We start from the raw sequence: 10854 nt of genomic DNA on the forward strand, positions 1-10854 counted from the left end.
CACTCCCAAATAACGATTTTTGGTTGCTGAGCACAGTCAGCACATTATTTCAAAGTGACAAAATTCAGAGTAATCTGAGGATTCAAAACTGACAGTCACATTTGCCAATAGGTTTATGTAAGACATACATAGTTTTCCCACTGTATGTGTCAAAGGACCAAGACCCTCATCGAAAAAAGTTATTTTTCAGACTATAGTGGACAAAACAGTAGAGTTTGGAAAGGCACCTTCTCAGAGAATGAACAAAAAGCATTTTGCAAAAGGTTCACATCATTTTGCAGCAGAAGGACTGGAGTTCAGTGCCTGTGACCTTCATTAGCTTGACCCTTCCTCTTCTTTGGTTGTAGTGGCCTCAGTGCGATCTCCCTCTTGTAAAGGTTCTGCTGGCTTCTCCTCTTCCTCATCTTCCTGGGGACAGAGGTCAGGGTATTTTTGCATGCATTCCTGCATGGCCCAGAAGTGATATACACGGTCTGACTCCTTGTCAGGAAGCAGGAAAAGGCCGACTTGAACTATTCCCCACAGGGGCCACTGGCCATTTCCCCAAGGCATGGGCAGTTCCAGTTAATGTCTCCATTTGGTAGGATCAATCCGTGCTCCTCTTATGGATCATAGCTATCTATCATCAGCCACCAGCTCAGCATTGCTCAGAGTTTCATGGTCTTCTTTGGTCACAAACATGATTTGACCCTTCCCTTCCCACAAGCAGTAAGCCATGGCTGCAGGCTGGCACTCAGACCTCCCAGCGACAGTGGTGGAGGCAGCACAGACAGCAGTGGGCTCCTGCTATCACTTCTTCTCAGGCAGGCTGGCCAGGTGGCTGAGGACTCACACTGCCAACTGCACACCTGCCTCAGCCTGGTACTTTTATTTTCACAGCTTAACTTACTTCACATATTTCTATGGTGTTTTTTTTTTTTTTTTTCCTGCCCAAATAACTTTCACTTTTCCTCTAGCACTGGTGTATTTTCAGGATTTTTTGAAACATAAGTTGCACTGTGTCATCAACCTGTGTGATCTTGATCCCTGCCATAGTATGAGCATAGTATTCATACCTAGTATGAACAGCATCAATGAAATATTTAAAAACTTATAGTGATGACCATTTTAATGAGCCTGGACATGTTGTTTGATACATTTCCTAAATAGTGTATTATAATGAAGCAAGAAAATGTTTTCTTTTTTCACAAATTAGTTATGACAGGCTCAAAGATATTAGGTAACGTAATACACTATGTCCAAGCTTATGTACATAGAAGGGTGGTAGAATCACACTCTGGTCCATTACTTACAGCCCCTGCTCATTTCATATCTTTATGCCAATGAAAAAAACTTTAGAAGAGGTCATAAAGTAGTCAAAAAATAGTTTTGCTTGCTGATTCAACAAAATCATTTTGATTTCTGCCAGTGGCTTTTTGAACACACTTTGTACTTTATGTAATTTATTTATTTACATACATTCATCTGTCTTGACTGTGAGCAAACTAAGACCATTAAATAACCTACCAAATTTAAGAATTAAAAAAATTACTGAAATTATATCATGACATTATGCATTTCCTCAGTATCCTATTCTTCTGGTGGCTCCTCCCTTCCCCCCCCACCCCCAAACTTTTTAAAGATGTAATTGACACATAATAAATACTGTGTAATTTAAGATAATTTGATACACATATATATTGTGAAAAGATTACCACAGTAATGTTAATTAACACATCCATCACCCCACTTAACCTTTGTGTGTGTGAGTGAGGAGAACATTTAAGATCTTAAGTATTTAAGATTTTAAGTATATTACGTAATACGATTAAAAATAGTCACCAAGCTGAACATTAAATCTTTAGAATGTATTCATCTTATAAAAGGTAGTTTGTACTCTTTGACCATTATTTCCTGATTTTCCCCACACCCAGCCCCTGGCAATCACCAATGTACTCTTTCCAGGAGTTTGGCTTTTTTTAGGTTTCATGTATTAGTGAGATCATGCAGTATTTGTGTTTCTCCCTTTGACTTATTTCACTTTGGTAATGCCCTCAAAGTCCATCCATATTGTTGCAAATGGCAGGATATTCTTTTTATAGCAGAATAACTCTTTGCAGAATCTCTAAGTTATTTTCCACACTGGCTGCAGGAATTTGCATTCCAACCAACAGCATACATTGATTGCCTTTTCTCCCATCTTCCCAACACTTGTCATCTTTTGTCTTTTTAATAAGAGCTATCTACCAGGTGTGAGATGATAGTTCACTGTAGTTCTCAGTTGCATTTTCCTGATGACTCAGTGATGTGATGTTAAGCACTATTTTCATGTACCTTTGGCCATTTGCACCTTTTCTTTGGAAAAATATTTGTTCAGGTCCTCTGCTTGGACATTTTGAATGATGCCACCACCAAATCTGGTTATCTGAAGGATCTATCCGTGAATGAAAAGTCACTTTTATCGTTTATCCTACACATGCTTAAACTTAAAACAGTGGTGATGCTTCTGGTATTTACAAGAAACCTCTGAACTCTTTTATTTACTGTAAATTCAATACATCAGCACAATCTTTTCTCTAACATATTACACTAGTATATTGGGTAGTCTGTGAATTTTGTGGTTTATGCATCTATTTCAGTGAACTATTTACTCAAATGTACAACACTGGGTCTCTGATTCTTAGAACAGTTTTGTTTTGTTTTGTTTTCAGATGAATTAATGCTTTAAAACAAAACACTATTTTGACTTGAGAGAAAGCCTGAGTAAGAATATTTTGAATTCATTTTTATCATATGGATAGTGGAAATTCTTTCTTGGTTTTTAAATATCATAGTTTATGTATCTGAATGTCTAGGATTCATGAGTTTTGATCTTTTACTTGGTTTCACAGAAAATGCTATAATAGACAGTGCTTCTCAACTGCTACTTTAACCCAAAACATGTAAAACCTCGAAACTAACTTGGAATCAGAAAGATTAAAAAAAAAAAAAAAAAGTGTGCTTCCCATATATATTATCTTATCATTCCAGGAACAACAAAAACAAAAAGTTATATTCAATTGAAGTAATTTTACAATTACTTACTGAATACTGGATATATGCCATCCCAACTATGGTATTAGATATACAAATTCCAACAATTTGTATCTTCAAGTAGCTCTAGTTCTTTCAAGGGACACAGACATATAAACAATCAACTGTAAAGGAATCTGAGAGTGTCTTTGTTAATTGTATTAACAAAGTTTTATGAAAACCCAAGGGAATCTGTCATTTGGTCATATGTAAGTTATTGCCTAAATAAATCTGGGGCACCTGGGTGGCTCAGCTGGTTAAGCATCCGACTTCAGCTCAAGTCATGATCTTGGAGTTTGTGCGTTAGAGCCCCACGTAGGGCTCTGTGCTGACAACTCAGAGACTGGAGCCTGCTTTGGACTCTGTGTCTCTTGCTCTCTCTGCCCCTGCCCTGCTCATCCTGTCTCTTTCTCCCAAAAATAAACAAACATTAAAAAAATACTAAAAAATAAAGTGAACAATCTGTTTTTTTTTTCATTTTCCACAAATAAATTGGATTATATGACTATTTGTTAACAGTCTGACCCAAAGTATTGAGGATTAAAATGCCATATTTAGGGAACATGTACATTTATTAATTTTCAATATGTGAATTAGCAGGGTTATTTATAATGTGAATCATTTCAAACATAGGAAACATTTGCATATCCAATTTGTTTTCTGTATGTTCTATCATATGGATTAGTCTCTGAGTTCTCAGGTTAAGTAACTAATCACTGCATTGTCAAGCCTCTATTATGCTCTCTGCTGTATCCTATCACTGACTTGTTCTGGGTTGAGATTTATCTTAGGAACTGAGAGCCAAGGCTGGAACACACTGAACAGAATGTTCTATTTCTGTATAAAAAGATAGATGTTGCTCTAGCCCAGAATGACAACACTTTGCACTGCTCCCAATCTGTAAATTGTTCCATTTGCTTGGCACAATATGTATACTGACGTATTTAATTCTTTCTACCAGGGCCATGCTGTTCTATTCCTCTCAGCTAGCCAAATACACCAGAAGTCATAAATTTCTCATCAAGATGGAAACTAAATGTGATCTCTTTCATATGTAAAAGTGGTGTTACTATCCTGCTGTTACTGTTTTTGAGTTACTATATTTTCAAAATTCACGATTAGAAAAAGATTTGCTGCGATCTTTTTACTTTTACCAACTACAGTCATGAAGCCAAGAAAATATCCTGACAAAGTAATTGTCTACAATCACAGGTAAAATCTGTGAAAATGATTTAATATCTTTATAACTACCACCTCTTTTCAAAATGAACTTTCATTTCCTTGAGTCCTTTTCATATACTGCCAATGGAAAAAAAGGAATGTTTGTTTTGGCTTTACATATCACAAAATGATATGATTCCATTATATTCACCTGTGGTACCATGTATGATTTTGTTTTATCTTTTACCACAGTTCCTTTTTCTGCTTTTTAATTTAATGAACATGGAATGCTTTTAGTTCCCCAAAAAGGAACAGGTCTCAAGGAAACAAGGTTTGGAGTGTTTAGTGCCAATGTCCTTGGTTTCCTTTATACTTTCATATGACCAGAATCATATCCATCGCTTACCATCTAAGTTAGGGGACACCTAACTGTGACCCACTGGCTCAACCCAGCCCATTACCTCATTTTATAAAGCAAGTTTTATCGGACCAATGCCCACTTATTTACATGTTGTCTATAGTTGTTTTAGCACAACATTAGCAGACTTGACTCTAACTACCAGAGAGACTTTGTGCTTTATAAGCCTAAAATATATGAGATTTACTGAAAAAAGTTGTTGACTTTGATCTAAGTCACGTGTCTGATATTGGAGTTGTTTCTGGTGTTATTTTGTCTTGCATATTTTTTGGAATACACTGAATTATTTCTACTCTTGTTAACTCATAGGTTAGGAAGACCACATTAATTAAATAAGCTAATATATGTAAGTAGTTAATAAAAAATAAAAATAATAAAAAACACCTGAGTCATAAAATGGGCCACGTAAATGCTGTTAATAAAAAATGCAAATAAACTTAGCAAATACACTAATTTAAAGAATGCCAGATTCCTTGATGTCTAATTAACCAAAGTGTGGATTCTAGCAGTGTTCAGGTACTCATTATTAAAACCAACCATAATGTTGACTATATCAGGCAATTTATGAGAAAGCAGAAACTTTTTTTCCCTAAAGATAATGACTAATAAATTTAAGTATGAGAAAAAAAGACTTTCAGGTATAAACATGTGCATGTTTTTCCTAACTAGTCACAAGCTAAAAGCAGTATTAGGTTTTTGGAATTTTTTGTAAATAGTTGAATATATTATAGTAGTTGATTATTTTGAGATATTACTCATTTATGTCACATTCAATGAAAGTGTTCATTTGACATTAAAGTGTTGCAATGCTGCAGTTACAGACACACACAAATATTTCAAAACTTAATAAGGAATAGAAAAGTTTGTGAATAATTTTTATTCGTTAAATGTCAGTTTCTGTTATCAGAACTAAGAGTGTAGTATGTCTAGCCACATATCTCCATGCAATTGGCTATGTTTGGTTTCAGCTGCTCATTTATGTTAATGACGATACACCTTTTGATTAATACCTATAGGATTCTTTTTGCATACTTCAGTTCCCTCATATTTTCTCTGAACTATTTTTTTAGGAAAGTAATGAGGCAAAATTTACCTCTCTACTCATAAAAATCTCTAATTTTTTTGTAGTTTAGTGATTGCAGATTTAAGTGGACAGATTGCTGAAATGTCTACTCAATGTTTTGATTAAGAATCAGTTACATATAGCTTCGATTGCATTTAGAGGAATATAGATCAGAATAAAATATGCAAAAATGTGATGAACAGTTAACATTTTCATGATGTATCAATGAATTTAAAGATGGCATAATATAAAAAAAGTGGTTTTCCATTTCTCTAAGGATCAGTAACCTATTTTGAGAAAATATTTTTGGAATTCTAATATATGCAAGTATTAAAATAGAAATTCTAAAGTTGAAGTATATTGCTAGTGACTATGTCTGTCAGCTATTTCTACAAAAATTCTGTTTAACAAACCATCTTAAAACTCAACTATTTGAAATAATAACCACTTATTCTCTCTTATTTGTCTGCTAATTGGCTGGGGATTAGTCAATAAAGGCAGAACTCAGCTTGGCTTGGCTCCAAAGTTTATGTCTGCTCATGTGTCTCCTATCTTCTTTCAATCAATGGGTTATCTGGACCATTTCTTCACAGGACAATAGCAGATTTACAAGAGGACAGGAACAACCACCCAAATACAATTCAAGCTTCTGATGCCATAACAACTGTTAACATCTTATGGAGCAATGCAAATCACACGCATGAACCTAACATCCAGAGTTGGGGAAATAGATTTCATGAACAATGATGCAATGGCTAATCACAGAGAGTGTCAATGTGATAGGGACAATACTCTCCCCACCTTGGTTTGGGGGGTGCAAGATGTAATATTTTTGAAAAATAATTTACACAGTGTCCTCTACCCCCAAATAATTTGATCACACCTTCAATACTGCTTTATCACCAGTAGCACCAGAAGCATCACTGAGTAAACCTAAGATTCTGTAGAGAGTAAGCACTCATTTTGGACTCAAACTAGACACAATCAATTCTAAATCTAGACACTGAAATTACTAATTTTGCAACCTTAAATAAGTCATTTTAATTTGCTATCCTTAAATTTCTTCATCATTAAAATGGTGGAAACATGTTCCATGGGACTGATGTTCAAGATGACCAGGTTAGAGATAAAGATACAGATATAAATATATAAATATGTATATAACTAAGTCACTGTCTCCAGGCCAGGGTTTAAAATAGAGTGTGGGGAGCCTGGGTGACTCAGTCAGTTGAGCATTCAACTTCGGCTCAGGTCATGATCTCACGGCTTGTGATTTCGAGCCCCGCTTCAGGCTCTGTGCTGATGGCTCAGAGCCTAGAACCTGCTTTGGATTCTGTGTCTCCCTCTCTCTCTGCCCTCCCCTGCTCACTCTCTGTCTCTCTCTCTCTCAAAAATAAACATTAAAATAGAGTGTTACTATGATACTTATTATTTCTTATTTCAATTACATTTTCTTCCATCTATTCCCTGAACACCATACTTTTTCAACTTTCAGTTCTCATAGGATATGTGTCTTTTCATGAAAACTTCTGGTCCCTTCCATGAACATATTATTCAAATATACTAATTCTTCATCACTATTGCTTGCTCTGTCACTGCAGAGTTATTATTTCTCATGGATATCATTTTCTGTTAGAACTACATATGGTATGTTTTGTTAAGTGGGGAGGATGCATTTCCTTCCATTTGTGCCATGGCATTCTTATTTTGACACATATGTATTATTATTTAGTTTCTCCTCTGATTTATTACTGCTATAAAAATGAGACCTACCTGGGGCACCTGAATAGCTCAGTCAGCATCTGACTTCAGCTCAGGTCTTGATCTCACCGTTCATGAGTTTGAGCCCCACGTCGGGCTCTGTGCTTACAGCTCAGAGCCTAGAGTCTGCTTCAGATTCTGTGTCTCCCTCTCTCTCTGCCCCTCCCCTACTTTCACTCTGTCTCTCAAAAATAAATAAACATTAAAAAAAAAAAGATTTAAAAAAATGGGACCTAGTCAAGAAAACCATCTGCTTTAGAAAACTATGACACGGGCGCCTGGGAGGCTCAGTTGATTGAGCGTCTCACTTCGGCTCAGGTCATGATCTCACTGTCTCTGAGTTCAAGCCCCGCGTCGGGCTCTGTGCTGACAGCTCAGAGCCTGGAGCCTGCTTCAGATTCTGTGTCTCCCTCCTTCTCTGCCCCTCCCCTGCTCATGCTCTCTCTGTCAAAAATAAATAAACGTTAAAAAAAAAAAAAAAAAACTATGACAAAGTATTAGGCCTAATTTTATTAAAGATATTCTTAGAGAATGAACTCTTTTCCTAATAGGCTCCTTATACATTAATATAAGTAGATTCTTGTCAACAAAAATAATTTAGTCTACTATCAGACGAATCTACAGAGTTTGAGTCTCAATGCTGGCATTAAATTAGATTAAATGTAATAACTTCATCTGCATGGATAATGTATTTATTATTTTACTAGGAACTCATTTTTTATAACTGTAATTATTTAAGTGAATTTTATTAACATTTAAATTAAATAAATTAAATTTATTTGCATTGTTACTAGGAAAACTATTTTTAACATTAAATTATCTGAATACAAATTTTCATGATTTCTGAAATATGAGACTCATGATAGAATAAAATGTTCAGTCACTTTAATGAAAACAAAAATATATGAAGTAACAAACTATTTTAAAAAGGGTATTCCCATTTGGATATAAAGCATATTTGTCACTTCAACAGAAATGACTTTAATTTGCTACGATAGCCTTGTGGCTATATGTTGCCAAATAGTTACAGAAATTTCATTTTTTTGAGTGACAAAACAATTACTATTGGAATCTCTTGCTGGTTGACAGGAAATATGACCTTACAAATGGTAAACAGAAAATCCCAAAAAGGAGAGCTATCTTTCTTTGTTGATGAATCCTCTAAGGAAAACTGTACTATTGTATAAAGAACCAATTTATTTAGTCAAGAAACTGGGACATCTCTTACTAACTTTTCATCTGACCCCATTATAATTGTATTTGTGTGATGGGGATGGAAGTTTTCTTTCTTCCTTCCATCACTGACCTAATTTGAAAGAAAAAAAAAAAATCACTGGAAAGAATAATTACAAATAACTATAAATATTTTAAAACTTGAAACAAAAAAAAGGAAATATAGTAAACTCTAATGTTAAAAATTCTCTACAAACATGCTTTAATTGTACTCTATTATGTTTTAGGAAAGTACTCCTCTGAAACAGTTTTAAACTGATCTAGGGGTGCCTGGGTGGCTCAGTCGGTTGAGCATCCACATCCAACTTTGTTCAGGTCATTATCTCACAGCTCATGAGTTCAAGCCCCACGCCGGGCTCTGTGCTGACAGCTCAGAGCCTAGAGCCTGCTTCAGATTCTGTGTCTCCCTCTCTCTCTGCCCCTAACCCAGTCATATTCTGTCTCTGTGTCTCTCAAAAATAAACAAACATTAAAAAACAAAAAATTAAACTGATCTAAAGGATTGTTTCACTTAAGTTATTCTCTTTTATTAAATCACATAACCAAATCACTGTTTGTAAATGCATGAACTCTTCACTTATTATGATGCAATGTAATAAGCTATCAGTCAAAATTGGGATTAGACAGACATCTGTAAGAATGATATAATTTAAATATTTCTGATTAAGAAATGACTCAAGAAAGTAGGAAATGGCTTTCATCCTACGGACTCACAGAGGTTGACAATCCCTGGGCCTGCCTTAGACAAAAGTAGTAGTCACTGTTTCTTCTAGCTAAAGGTGAATGCCAAGTTTAGCTAAAATACTCCACAGTACAATTGCCTCAGCATCCATTTTGTGTGGCCTAGGAACCTACAGAAGCCTTAAACTTAACACTAGCCCCTCAAACAAGATTCCCTAGACAGAAAAACATGGTCACAAGGGAATGTAAATTCTTGATAAGACTTTCCCAATAGCCCTTGTGATCAACAATCTCTTCTGATTCTCAACGCCTTCCCCTTTTGCACACCTTTTTTTAAATTTTTTTTTATTTTTTTAAATTTGTTAAAACTATTTATTTATTTTTGAGAGACAGAGCATGAGGGGCGCAGAGGCAGAGAGAAAGGGAGACACAGAATCTGAAGCAGGCTCCAGGCTCTGAGATGTCAGCACAGAGCTTGACACAGGGCTCAAACTCACAAACTGTGAGATCATAACCTGAGCCAAAGTCAGGCACTCAACCGACTAAGCCACCCAGGCTCCCCCTCTTTTGCACACTTTCGATAAGACCCCAGAGGAGCTTATCAAAATCTGCTCTTTAGGTTTGAGTTTTCCAACCTGGCCTATCTCAGGAACTGCAAATCACTCCACCCACAAACCCTAAAAGGAATATACCCTAGGTCCTGCCTGTATCTCTACCTTCTCTGCCTGCACCCTGCCTAGACCTCCCCGTGTGGTTCCCTGGGGCATGCCATGCACTTCTTCCAGGACCTGAGAGTGATAAACTTCTCTGCTCACGTTCTCTCTGCTCACGTTCTCTTGGGCCGTTACTGAACCTCAGCTCACCTTCCAGCACCTTGCGCTCCACTTAAAAAGTGTTAATTTTTGACAGATTCGTAACAAGGTGTGAATGGATACTGTGTACTCTGACAGCTTGAATGAGAAATCAATTCTAGTGCAAACTAAATAAGAACAGAATAATTCCATGATAAAAATATGAATAAGCACAGAATATCCAGTCAAGTAATAAAAGCATGCTCACCTCAGTAAGTACCACCATATTCTTAAATCCTCCTGTTGCCTTTAATTTAAAAATATTTACTGCATGTTGGATTTCCATTCCTGACTTTAAGATATGCACTCACAAAATTTCTAAGGTAAAATAAATTTTCTCTTATAATACTTCCCAAAAAATAATTATTTCCATTACTATACATAAAATATACTGCTGACCTCTGATAAAAGATGACAGATTAAATATACTCATTTATATAATCTTTTCCCACACGCCATTAAAATAACTTTTTGAAGGTATAAACTTGGTGAAAAAACGAGAGAAAAAGTAGTGAATATTTAGAAAAAGGCATTTTGAAGGTTGAAGAGCAGATGCATGGGTGGTCACTGAATTAGCGGCCATGAAAATGCTGCTATAACAAAATTGGCAATTGGAAAGTTCAATGAGCAACTGC

General features: G+C 35.8%; 1 pseudogene; it reads right to left on the minus strand.

The window, feature by feature from the left end:
* Window positions 1-315: 315 nt before the first annotated feature.
* Window positions 316-1137, minus strand: LOC112861528 (mitochondrial intermembrane space import and assembly protein 40 pseudogene; annotated as a pseudogene).
* Window positions 1138-10854: the final 9717 nt, after the last annotated feature.

Source organism: Puma concolor, chromosome A1 (assembly GCF_028749965.1).
Source record: "Puma concolor isolate L17-30 chromosome A1, mPumCon1.1.hap2, whole genome shotgun sequence".
NCBI classification, from domain to species: domain Eukaryota; kingdom Metazoa; phylum Chordata; class Mammalia; order Carnivora; family Felidae; genus Puma; species Puma concolor.